The 10,766-nt window shown below is 45.3% G+C and overlaps 1 protein-coding gene and 1 long non-coding RNA gene across 3 annotated transcripts in view; one reads left to right on the forward strand and one right to left on the reverse strand.

Moving 5' to 3' along the window:
• Positions 1 to 3,124: 3,124 nt before the first annotated feature.
• The window catches only part of LOC122217367, a 9,103-nt gene continuing 1,461 nt past the window's right edge, over positions 3,125 to 10,766 (reverse strand). The window contains exons 2-4 of the long non-coding RNA XR_006201434.1: positions 9,335 to 9,546; positions 7,206 to 7,360; positions 3,125 to 3,261 (exon numbers count right to left, since the gene is read on the reverse strand). This is a non-coding gene — a long non-coding RNA (uncharacterized LOC122217367). The remainder of the gene's footprint in view (positions 3,262 to 7,205; positions 7,361 to 9,334; positions 9,547 to 10,766) is intronic.
• The window catches only part of STOX2 (storkhead box 2), a 113,995-nt gene continuing 112,672 nt past the window's right edge, over positions 9,444 to 10,766 (forward strand). Inside the window, exons 1-2 of one of the 2 annotated variants that reach the window (XM_042934265.1) lie at positions 9,444 to 9,566; positions 9,656 to 9,743. The gene's annotated coding sequence lies outside the window, so the exon portion shown is untranslated. Of the gene's footprint in view, positions 9,744 to 10,766 lie in introns of both variants that reach the window. The other variant, XM_042934264.1, reaches the window with a different exon arrangement.

Consider the following 10,766-nt stretch of genomic DNA (forward strand, 5'->3'; position numbering starts at 1 on the left):
AAAAGAAAAAAAAAAAAGAAAGAAAGAAAGAAAAGAAAAGAAAGAAAAGTAAAGTGCTTGCTTCCATTTCAAGCAATATAGCTGACTCTCTATCCTGGAAAGCCCCAGATTAGAAAAAATAAATCTATAAATTTCCAGGTGAAATATTTCATCGTATTTCTTGGCTCTTTAATCTCATAAAACAGAGATCTCCATCCACCATGAAACTAGCAACTCAGACCCAAGGGAACTGGTTTGTTCATGCTGTGCAAGGAAACTGGTAGACAGGGCCAACTGCAACAAGGTCTGAGTATTTATAACAGCAATAACAAGATGGAGGGAAAAAAGAGAGAAAGAGAAAGGGGGAGGAAGAGAGGGAAGGAGGGAGGGAGGAAGAAGGAAGGAAGGCAGGAGGGAAGGCAGGAAGGAAGGAAAAAAGGAAGGAAGGATGGAAGGATGGGGAGGGAGAGGGAGGGAGGAAGGAAGAAAGAAGGAAAGAAAAAAGGGAAAGAAGGAAAGAGGGGGAGGGAGGGAAGAAGATGGGAAGAGGGAGGAAAATGAAGCAGGAGGAGGGAAAAAGAAGGAAGGAAGGGAAGAAAGGAAAAGAAGTAACAACAATAGCCTGGGAGCCAATGTGTGTTTTGACAGCGTTGACTCATTCTAAGGTCTTTGTGTTGTTGGGGAGAATATGGAGATAGTGGTTCACTTTAGATTTTTTTTTTTAATTGAGAATGTTTGCTAAAATAGGGTAATCACAGAAAGAGTAGAACGAGAGGAAGCGATGGAATGAAGAGGACAGAGGGCACTTTGATGACCTAATGTAGCACAGTAAAGAGCTTTGTGAGCTTTCCAGGGATCGACCCCTTGCCTTGGCGGGCAGAAGAAGTTGTCTCTGTGTCCAGCCCCGGACCAGGTACAGGGTGTCAATTAAAAATAATTAAATTAGCATTTACTGAGCACTAATGAATGGGCAGGCACTATTCTAGGCTCTTGATGTGTATCTCACTGAATCCTCTGAATAACCCCATGAGATTGGCACCTTTGTTTCCCCCGCACATTACAGAGGAAGAGCTGAGGAAAAACAGTCACCCGGCTGGGAAGCGGAGATACCGGGATTTGGACACTGACATATGAATTCCAGAAAGTTCCTTGTTGCTCCTAAACCATGCTGCCTTGGCAAAATCCTTGCAGGGAAATCCTTGCCCTGGCAAAATTCCAGAGAGGGGATCCGGGGAACCACATGCCCCCAAGATAGCTCAGCCTCTCCCCTCCATTCTCGTGTCTCAGCAACCTTCAGCTGCACACCGCGGGGACCCATTGTCCCGATTTCCTGGGTACAGTCCAGTGCTGCGTTCTTGAACTCGCATCATGTATGAACTCTGACAAGTGCACAGACTCACTTTCTCTTAAGCTTTTATGTTTTGGTGGCTGGGGTTGTGGTGGGGGTTACAGCAATCTGTAATGACATGTGGAAGCCCACTGGATATTCTTCTCATAATTGATGCATACATAGGGCGAATTTGGCCTCTCACCCCAAGCAGTTATTTTTCACTCATTACAGGGTCTAAATTTAAAAGATCACACTTGGAGAGCCACCAGTTCATTAGCATATGGGTGATGACTCCGGAGACATTTATTTGTTAATACCAAACATGGATGGGTTCCCTTATGCCTAAAACTTACATAATGTAGGTTTAAAATTGTATAATGGGTCTGGAAAATTCCGTAGAAGGCTTGCTTCCAAGGACTTGGAGATGTTTAAAACACAGTGTCTGGAGCTAGGAAGCAAGATCAGATATCCTCTGGAAATAAGTCCTTGAGATTTTGGAAGAAAACTGTGTCGCAAAACTGTGACCCTTTCTTATCTCTGGGCTCAATATTCTCTTTCCTTCATTGCCTTCGGTCTCTTTCTGGTAGCTTCGAATTTGGGTTCGGCCTTTTCCCACTTCTGGGGTATTTTCTCTCCTTTCTTTTGAGAAGCCACCTTGATAGACAGGTGAAGTTTCCTGACTGGCACAGAGATGTGTCCACACGAAGCCCGAATGTAGGCTGAGGCCAGGGTTCGACCGTCGCACGTAGTCTCGTTTGTGTGCCAAAGCACGTTCCACGTGTAAAATGTTAGGAAATGTGGCATTCTGTCCCTGTCCTCTGCTGCCAGTCTCCCCAACTTGGTGGCCCAGAGGGAGCCACCACTGGTGTCTTAACACAGCCCCTCATTCTCTGTGGGAAGCGGGAGAGAGCCAGGGAGGAAAATCCGGGAATGCTGGGTTCACGTTCCCTTCTCGAGGAGCATTTGCCATCACGTGCCAGTCACCTGAGCCAGTTGCCATTATGTTTTTTGGTAAATGGGGTCATAGCAGAGCCGATTCAATCTACGTCTTGGCCCAAACTAAACTTTTGCTACAGGCCTTCGGATCCTCACCATTTTAGTCAGAGGACGGAGAAGAGCAGAGAGAGACACCCAAAGTATTACTATTTTACATTTACAAATAACTGACCGTCCTGGAGACTCTACTTGTCCCCCCGCCTTAGATTTATTTATTTATGGGCTCTTATAGAGCACAACTTACATTTTTTGACTGACCTTCCTGAAAGTAGGGTGACCAGATGTCCCTGTTGGCCCAGGAGGGCATTGGTTTAAGTGTTTTGTCCTAGTCTAATTAATAGCGTCCCTTTTACTTTAAAAAGTGTCCTAATGGAATAATAAATAATACGGTAACTCTAATGAAAGCGGCTGCAAATGATTTTTAGGTTATAACTAATCCTTTGTGTTTGAACTAGAGGGTCCACAGCACCTTTAAAATACCAAACGAAGAATCATAGGAAGATTGAAGATTTTTATCCATAAGCCCAATTACTTCAACTCGAAACAATATTTCAAGCGGACTTAGCAGAATGTATTAAATAATCGCATCTGTGTGTTTTTCACTCTATATTAGGGTTGAAAATGTTGTTAGTCGTCATTACGTGCTATTACCTAGAAGTCCTATATTTTGCTATAAGTTGAAGTAGTTATTCTTAAATAGAGTCTGGAATTTCCATAATCTGGGACCTTTTTTTTTTTTTTTTCCCTTTTCCAATTTTTGTAATTTGATAGAATAGGAAACTATTGGGGCTTTGCTTCTTTTTTGATATATGATTTTAATTGTTCACGTATAACATTTCCTTAAATTACAGGAAGCCACATGTTGGAAAAAAGATCCATCCGTTACAATCCATCTGTGGTACAGTGTGGGTTTTCACTGGCTTGGGAAACGGGTCTGTGGTGACCTGTAAACAGAACTGAGAAAAGAAAACTTTCAAGATTGATTAGTCTGAAGGAGGCGTGTGGATTTAACTCTAAATCTCATGCACCATCTGTACAAACCAGCCGAGGGAGTCATTTGAGTCATCTGAAGAAATTCGTCTTCTGTTTTACATGCACATCTATTCATAAAAACTTATTAATAAGATTACGAATTTGGGGGCCGTTCTGGCAGTATAAAAATGTGTATGAACTTCATTCATACTACGGAACAGCAGTTAAGAGATAACCCTTGCAAGTGCTCCCATCGGTCATTCCAGAGGCAGAGGCGGGGCGGGGGGGGGGGGTGGGGGGGGGAGGGGGGCAGGGGAAATCCTGGACAGGAGCAGAATCCCGGTTCTTCAACCTCTGCACGACATTGGGCAAGTCACTTACTGCCTTTGGGCCTTCATTTTTGCATCTTTAACGATGATAACTCCTGCCTTGCTCACCTCTGACCTTGGACACTCCATAAACTGTCAAGTCCTGTGCAAACATAAGGCAGCATTTACTATCCCTTAGCGGTAAAACGGATCTGGGGGAAAACGACGTAGATATGGCAGCGGTTCCTTTACGACCAAAATCCACTTTATGTATCCATGGCATTTGTTGCATTTCTGCTAGGACTGCAGCACTGAAGAGGGTCTAAAATTAGCACAGCACGGCACACATTTATTGAGGGCCTACTTCTGGAAAGGCACGAGGCATCACTGATGAGTAGAGTGAGGCTGTCCCTGGCTACCCCATTTTAAATCGCAAACCAGCAGCCTCAGTGTTTGTCCCTGGCTTTATTTTCTCGCATCACACACATCACTATTTCACGTTCTCTATAACTTGCTGCTCTCTTTGTTTATTGTTATCTCTTCCCATTAGGGTGCAGGCTCCTTAGTGACAGAACGTTTTGTTCTTACTGCGGTTATTTTGTTATCCCAGAACTTCTAGCCTTTATGAGCACAGAGCAGGTGCTCAGAGCACATGGGTTCAGCGCACAAAACGGTCCTTGGTCTCAAGGGGCAAACAAGCCAGGGAAGCAGTGGGAATCTCTGTGCCATATTACGTTGTGTTACAATGTGGTGAGGGCCGTAATCGGAGCAAAACAAGGGCTTCTCACGCTGCAGGAGAACAGAAGGGCTGAGGGAGGGAGAAGGTGGAAAGCTTGTCAGAGGACTGACCGCAGTTGGAATCTGGAAGGATGAGTGAGAGGTTTTAGGAGGATAGAGGGACCACAGGCATCTCCGGGAAACAGGACGGCTTCCAAGAAGGCCAGGAGACGGAAAGGACGTTGATGAGGAGTAGGAATAGTTGAGCTAGTTGGGCACACCGCAGTGAGAGCCCACGGTGATTTACTGGAGCATCAGGAGAAAACGTGAGGACTGGTATTCCTGTTGGTCTCCTAAGTAAAAAGTGCAACAGAAATGAAGACTTACAGATCGATGCCAGGACCTGTCCTGGGTGAGTGTGTCACCGGGTTGGAAATACATGGTGGAGAGGCCATTTCTGTGTGGCCCCGTGTGTTTAACTTTTAGGATATTACTCTCTGTTGCAGACTATTTGCGCTCAGAAAGTGGGTTTACAGCTCCCATGATCTTTAGATCTTGTCACGGGATGAGGAGTAACCGTGAAAATAATTGCTACCCCGGCCAAGCCCACTGGTCACCTCGTGGCAGGACGCTTCAAGGAATTGGTCAACACAAAGCTACAGTATTTTTCGTTATAAAATGATGGGAGGTAACAATCTTGCTGACCTTTTCTGAGGACGAGGTTGGTACCACTCACAATAATCTGAGGAACCCACCGATACTGTGATTTTTAGCTGGTCGTCTGTGGTTAGTCAAGTATGACACTATGTCGGGTTGTGACTGATGTCCGGTGGCCCAGTGGAGAACTCAGTCTACCTACTGAAGCTGGGCAGTGGGAATAGACATTCCTCACTCTCACGTGCACAGGGTAGCCCTGAACATGTCTGAGGATAAATGGAAAGATTTCCTTAATGAATCGTTGATATTATCATTTGCGCCAGTCAGGCAACTTTCTATTCTTTTCCCTCTCAATCTATATAGAGGCGAGGTGACTCGAGATTTTTCATTCACTCAACTCACTCAGATTGTTTCCTTCGGAGGCTTGTTGGATTTCATGGAGAGAACTCAGTCTCGGTCTGTTTGGATCTCAGAAAAGTATTAGGCCTTTCTAGAGGATGCCTGTCCTCTGTGAGAGCGTGCCTAGCTGCCCCTGGCTTTGTAAAAGGCCATATTTTGGTGCTATCTTTAATGACTCGAAGGCTTGTGAGCATAGCTTTAGGGTCTTTACGTGAATGAATACAGCCGCGCCACGTGCTAATTTGCAAAGACAGATCTTCAGCATAAGGAGGATTGTCAAAGAGGTGGTCACGAAGCTGGACAGAGGGACTACGCACCAAGGTTAAGGTGAACTGGATTCTTTCGCTCAGCTGACCACCCAGGTGAACTCTTCTGATTTTACGGGAAATATTTGAAGCATTTTGAAGAGAGACTTGAAAGCTTGACACAGGATCCTCATGGGTACTTTTCCCAAGACGAGGGCAGTATATCTTACTAAATATGTGGCATATTCAGAGTAAAAACCGGCCACGAGGTTTACCTCAGGTGACAAACCTTGTTGAACAGAAGTCAGCCGCTTCATGGTCAGTGTCAAAATCTTATCGCAGAAGATGGTTAAACGGTTTTATGCTTTCCAACCGCATTCATGTGTGATTTGGGGCTTCTCCATGCCAGTTAATATAAAGACTGAAATATGTAATCTTTTTATTACTATGTAGTCTGATTTTTGCCTTAAACTCTTTAATATTGAACCAAATTACTGATGATCAGTTTCCATTTTTAATTGAAAAACTGGTTTTGGAGTGTGTATTTAGACAAATTAGGCATACGATTATATATGTCTTAATTTTTGACATTTAAATTTATAATGTAGTCTTATTTCATTGAAGATTTTAGGTTACTCTTTACCTTTGGCAAGTTAACACTGATTTTCCATGCATGGCCAGCTGCTCTGTCCTCATTGCCTTGACTCAGGCCTTTGGGAGGTAGGAAGGCAGTGGAGACACAAGAACGTGGCGATGATTGGGTGGAGTGAGGGGCATGGGATGGATGGGAGGGAGCCGTGGAAGAGAGAAGCACGGGCTGCCTCATCCCCATGTTCTTGCTGTATGGCACAGGATGACCAGAGTGTCATTCGCGTATGGAAACGTGTGCCGGGAAGCCAGAGGCCAGGAGAAGGGGGATAACAGTGACTCGTTTTGTGTAACGAGCAGCTCGAGTTTGATTGTCCATGGAGGATCTGGGGAACATACTCAGTTGGGGGAATAGGGATTTGGAGATCAGGGGAGAGGTCAGATGGTGAGAGTTTGGGGAAAGCAGTCACTTACAGGGGTCAACACTAAGCGGAGGGTGTTGTTGAGTTCGGCTAGGGAGACTGAGAAGGGGAAGGAGGAGTGACTAGGGACGGATTCCAGAAAACGCCAGCGTTCCGTGGGCAGGGGAGAACTGAGAGGTGGGAGGAGAGCCAGTGGAGAGGGACAGCAAAACAGACAAAGGAGAGACACATTTTAAGAGGAGAGAGTGGGCACCAGTGCAAACAAGAACCCAGATAAGGACCACAGTCGTCAAAGGATTTTGCAAGGGCGAGCTTGTCAGTTACGTCAGCAAGAAGAAAAATGTGTGTGTATCATATTTAGGAGTTACGTAGTATTGGAAAGTATGGGAATAAGGGCCAAAATATGTAGCATAAACAATAAGTGCCGCAAAGTTCAAGAAAGGGGGGGACCCAGAAGTAAAATGACTCCCCGCTTCTGTGTGCGGAATCACCAGTCCGTTAAACCTTGGAGGTACCCGCGATCCTCTCCCCTTGGCCTGCCCTCCTCGCCCATCGTCTCCTACATCAGCCGTGTAGGTCTGCAGGTTCTAACCTGGCGGTGTCTCCTATCCACACTCCTCCATGCTTCCAGGGAGAACTCAAATGCCAACTCGCATCGTGTCAACCACACTATTGCAATAGCTCCCCAGCTGGCCTTCTGGGGTGGGTGTCCTTCTTTTCCAGATAATGTCCCACTCTACGGCTGGGCTAATAAAAAAAAGAAAACAAAACACAGCATTTAAGAAAGTATAATTCATATACCATAAATTCACCAGTTTTTAAAAAAATTTTTTTACATTTATTTATTTTTGAGAGACAGAGAGCGAACGGGGGAGGGGCAGAGAGAGGAGGAGACACAGAATCCAAAGCAGGCTCCAGGCTCCGAGCTGTCGGCACAGAGCCCGACGCGGGGCTCGAACCCACGAACTGTGAGATCACGAACTGAGCCCAAGTCGGACGCTCAACCGACTGAGCTACCCAGGCGCCCCTCACCAGTTTTTAAGCGTTGGGTGTGTTTTGATACATCTGTGCAATTGTGCAGCCGTGGCCACAGTTCGGTTTAACAGTATTTTCATCGTTCCAAAAAGCTTCCCCCTGCCTATTTGCAGCCAGTTTCCACTGGATTAAATTTATAACCACTCAGTTATGTCTCTCCTTTGCTTGGTAGTCACTGTGCCCCCATTCCTTGTGAGTTATGCACAGCCTAATCGGCCTAAGTCTCAAGCCCTCCCTGCACTCACTGCCCCAACATACGTTTCCACCCCTGTCTCTTACGATTCCCTGTATCTCCCTGCCTTTCAGCTGGACAAGACTATTAGCTGCCGCTGTTGACATCTGACCATAATGTCATTGATCGGGCTACTTTTGCCAGCTGGCAGACACATGGAGTGTTAGAATGGAGTGTTTGTTAATTGTATATATTTATGTATGTATTTATTTATTTATTCATGGCAAACACTTCAGTGTCTGCAAACTTAGAAGAAATTTAAAAATTGTTTCCTCTCCCTCTCTACAAACTCCAGTGCAGCCTCGAAGGGCCCATTTTCCACTCCGATGTCGGTGGCACGTGACCCTGCCCGTTTACCTTTGAGCTTGTTCTGTGCCCGTGGCCTACCTGAACTTAGCCTGCGTTTTCAAAGCTGATAAAGGAGAAGATGTGTGCAGCCGGCGTGTGCGGGTATAAAGACCAACTGGCAACGGCACGGCCTCACACAAAGCCACTTCTTGCCTGTGGCTTTTGTTCCACGCAGTCTCTTCTTTTTATCTTTAAACGTTTGACAAAACGTACATTTTAGTTAATTTTGAGTTCAGTGGCAACAAGTGGATTCCTCTTGTTGGGCAGACCACCACCATCTACCTGGAACGCTATACTCACTGATCACCAACTCCTCCTCCCCACCCTACCTAGGCCCTGATGACCATGATTGTTCTTTCTATGGCCGCGGGTTTGTCTACGCTAGGTACCTCATTTAAGTGGGACCACACAGCTTTGTCCTTTTGTGTCTGGCGTCTTTTTCGCTTCGCTTGGTGTCTTCAAGCTTCATCGTCCACGTTGTGACCTGTGTCAGAATTGCCTTCCTCTTTAAGGCTGTGCCATTGTATGGACAGACCACATTCCGTTTGTCCTTTTGTTGGTGGACCCTTGGGTTGTTTCCACCTTGTCTGGACTCTGTTCTTGACCCCAGGAATTTCTCCATTTTAATCAAGGTTAATCAGGAACACCACTGAATGCCCCGGCTCCCGAGTATGAGGTAGCTGGGCTGGGTGCTGTTTTCTTCTTTTGTTCTAAAACCGGTCTGTGGATGCTATATATTTCCACTGTGCAACTCAGCAGCACCCATCAGGGTCAGTGAGCTAGCTGGTAGCATCCTTGACCCCCGCTGGAATTCAGCCTCTTTTGTAAATTTGATACAAAGCAGGGTTTAGAGAACAAAGGGATCTAGAAGGGACTCAGGTTTTAAAAATGCTTTCCCCCTCTCAGTGATCAATACTAATAAGAAAATTGGTTCTCTTTTACTGATGCCTTCTACTTGTCAGCAGTGAACTGGGACATTTGTGTATTTACCTCCGATTCTTGCTGCAACCCTTTAAGAGAAATCTTACTACCATCACAATAGAAAAACAAATGGAACCCAAAGATGAACTTCTCCCGGGCCCCCAACAAAGATATGGATATAGTACCTTGGACATCACCATGCCTCCCTGCTCTCTGTTTCTCTGCCTGCGATTAGTCTGGTCTGGAGGTGGGCATCACAATTATGCCAGTTTACTCCAGCAACAGTCCTCCAGATCTCAGGCCCTCTTGAGTTACTTCTCTTTGGTGAATCCCTCCGTCCCCAAATATTGCTGTCTTTAAAGGGAGCATTCATTGACAACCGTGACTCATTATGGCCCTGTCAGGAGTAAATGACAGGTGACTAAGTGGAGAATAAGAGAAATTCAGCTTAGATTTTGATAGCAGTGGAAAGAACAATATATACATGCATTCTCCTTATTCTTCAGAGCTCTCCTACCCATGTTTCCCCCTATGGATTTATCACTTCCCAGGGTGTTTCAGCCACCACCTGTCTAGCATCTTTTAAGAAAGACCGTAAGTACTGGAGCTTTCTGTTAAAATTGTTAACTAGCAGTTTGGGGCCTGGATTAGGGAAGACAAGATGTGGATAGACTTGCCCTGGGGACAGAGCCTTGGTCAGCTACCTTAGCCAGCTGCCTTCTGGAGGCCAGCATATCCCAGGCCCTACAGACGTGCGAACATATATACATATGAACACACGCGTGTAGATTCGTGTCCCAAAAGAGACTCCTCCGGTTTTCCATTTCACAAGCCTCTGAAAAAGCCCTACTCCTTCAAGGGCATGCTCTTTTCCAGACTCACGTCTAGCTTTGGTCCCCCACCTGCCCAACTTCAAGGTGTGCATTTATGTCTCTCTTTTTTTTACTAATCAGCTCATTTGTCAAATTAACCTATTAATCTCATCTGCAAATCATGTTTCAAGAAGAAGCAGAAAGATAAATTATTCTCAGACTCAGAATTCTCATTTTTATTTAACAGGTATTTTAATCACAATATTCGATGCCTCTATCACAGAACATACATAAATACGAGAATGCCTATTTCCTTTCTGCGCATTTAGGTCGCTTACTGTACTATAGTCGCACTTGGGCGGAGAAATGAGGCCACAGGGAACTTTGGTTGCAGTTTCAATGGAATGTCCCCTGGATATTCTAGTTTGGGGAGTCTAATATGCCATTGGAAATTGCCAGTGTCCTATCAGCGGGCGTCCCTGCATCCCAGAGTATTGTGAGCCTAGGAGGTCCTGGATTGAAATTCCTCTTCTAGGTGACAGGGTCAAGGCTCGGACCTGTTACCACTTACGTTTATGCTTGTGTTCATTTTTCACTCATATCAACGATTTCTTTACTCCAGAGATTTTTCTCCCTGATCTATTATGACATGTTCAGTCTGTAGTCAGGGTGGGCTTTCTAATGTCTGAGGGGGGCTTTCTGTGCACGGCAAAGATCATTTACAGATATTTAGGTCTTTCGTTAATGCTCAGTATATGAGAGATACAAATTCAAAAAATCAAATTTTCTTTTACAAGAGATACAA

The sequence above is a fragment of the Panthera leo genome, chromosome B1 (assembly GCF_018350215.1).
Source record: "Panthera leo isolate Ple1 chromosome B1, P.leo_Ple1_pat1.1, whole genome shotgun sequence".
Classification (NCBI taxonomy): Eukaryota; Metazoa; Chordata; class Mammalia; order Carnivora; family Felidae; genus Panthera; species Panthera leo.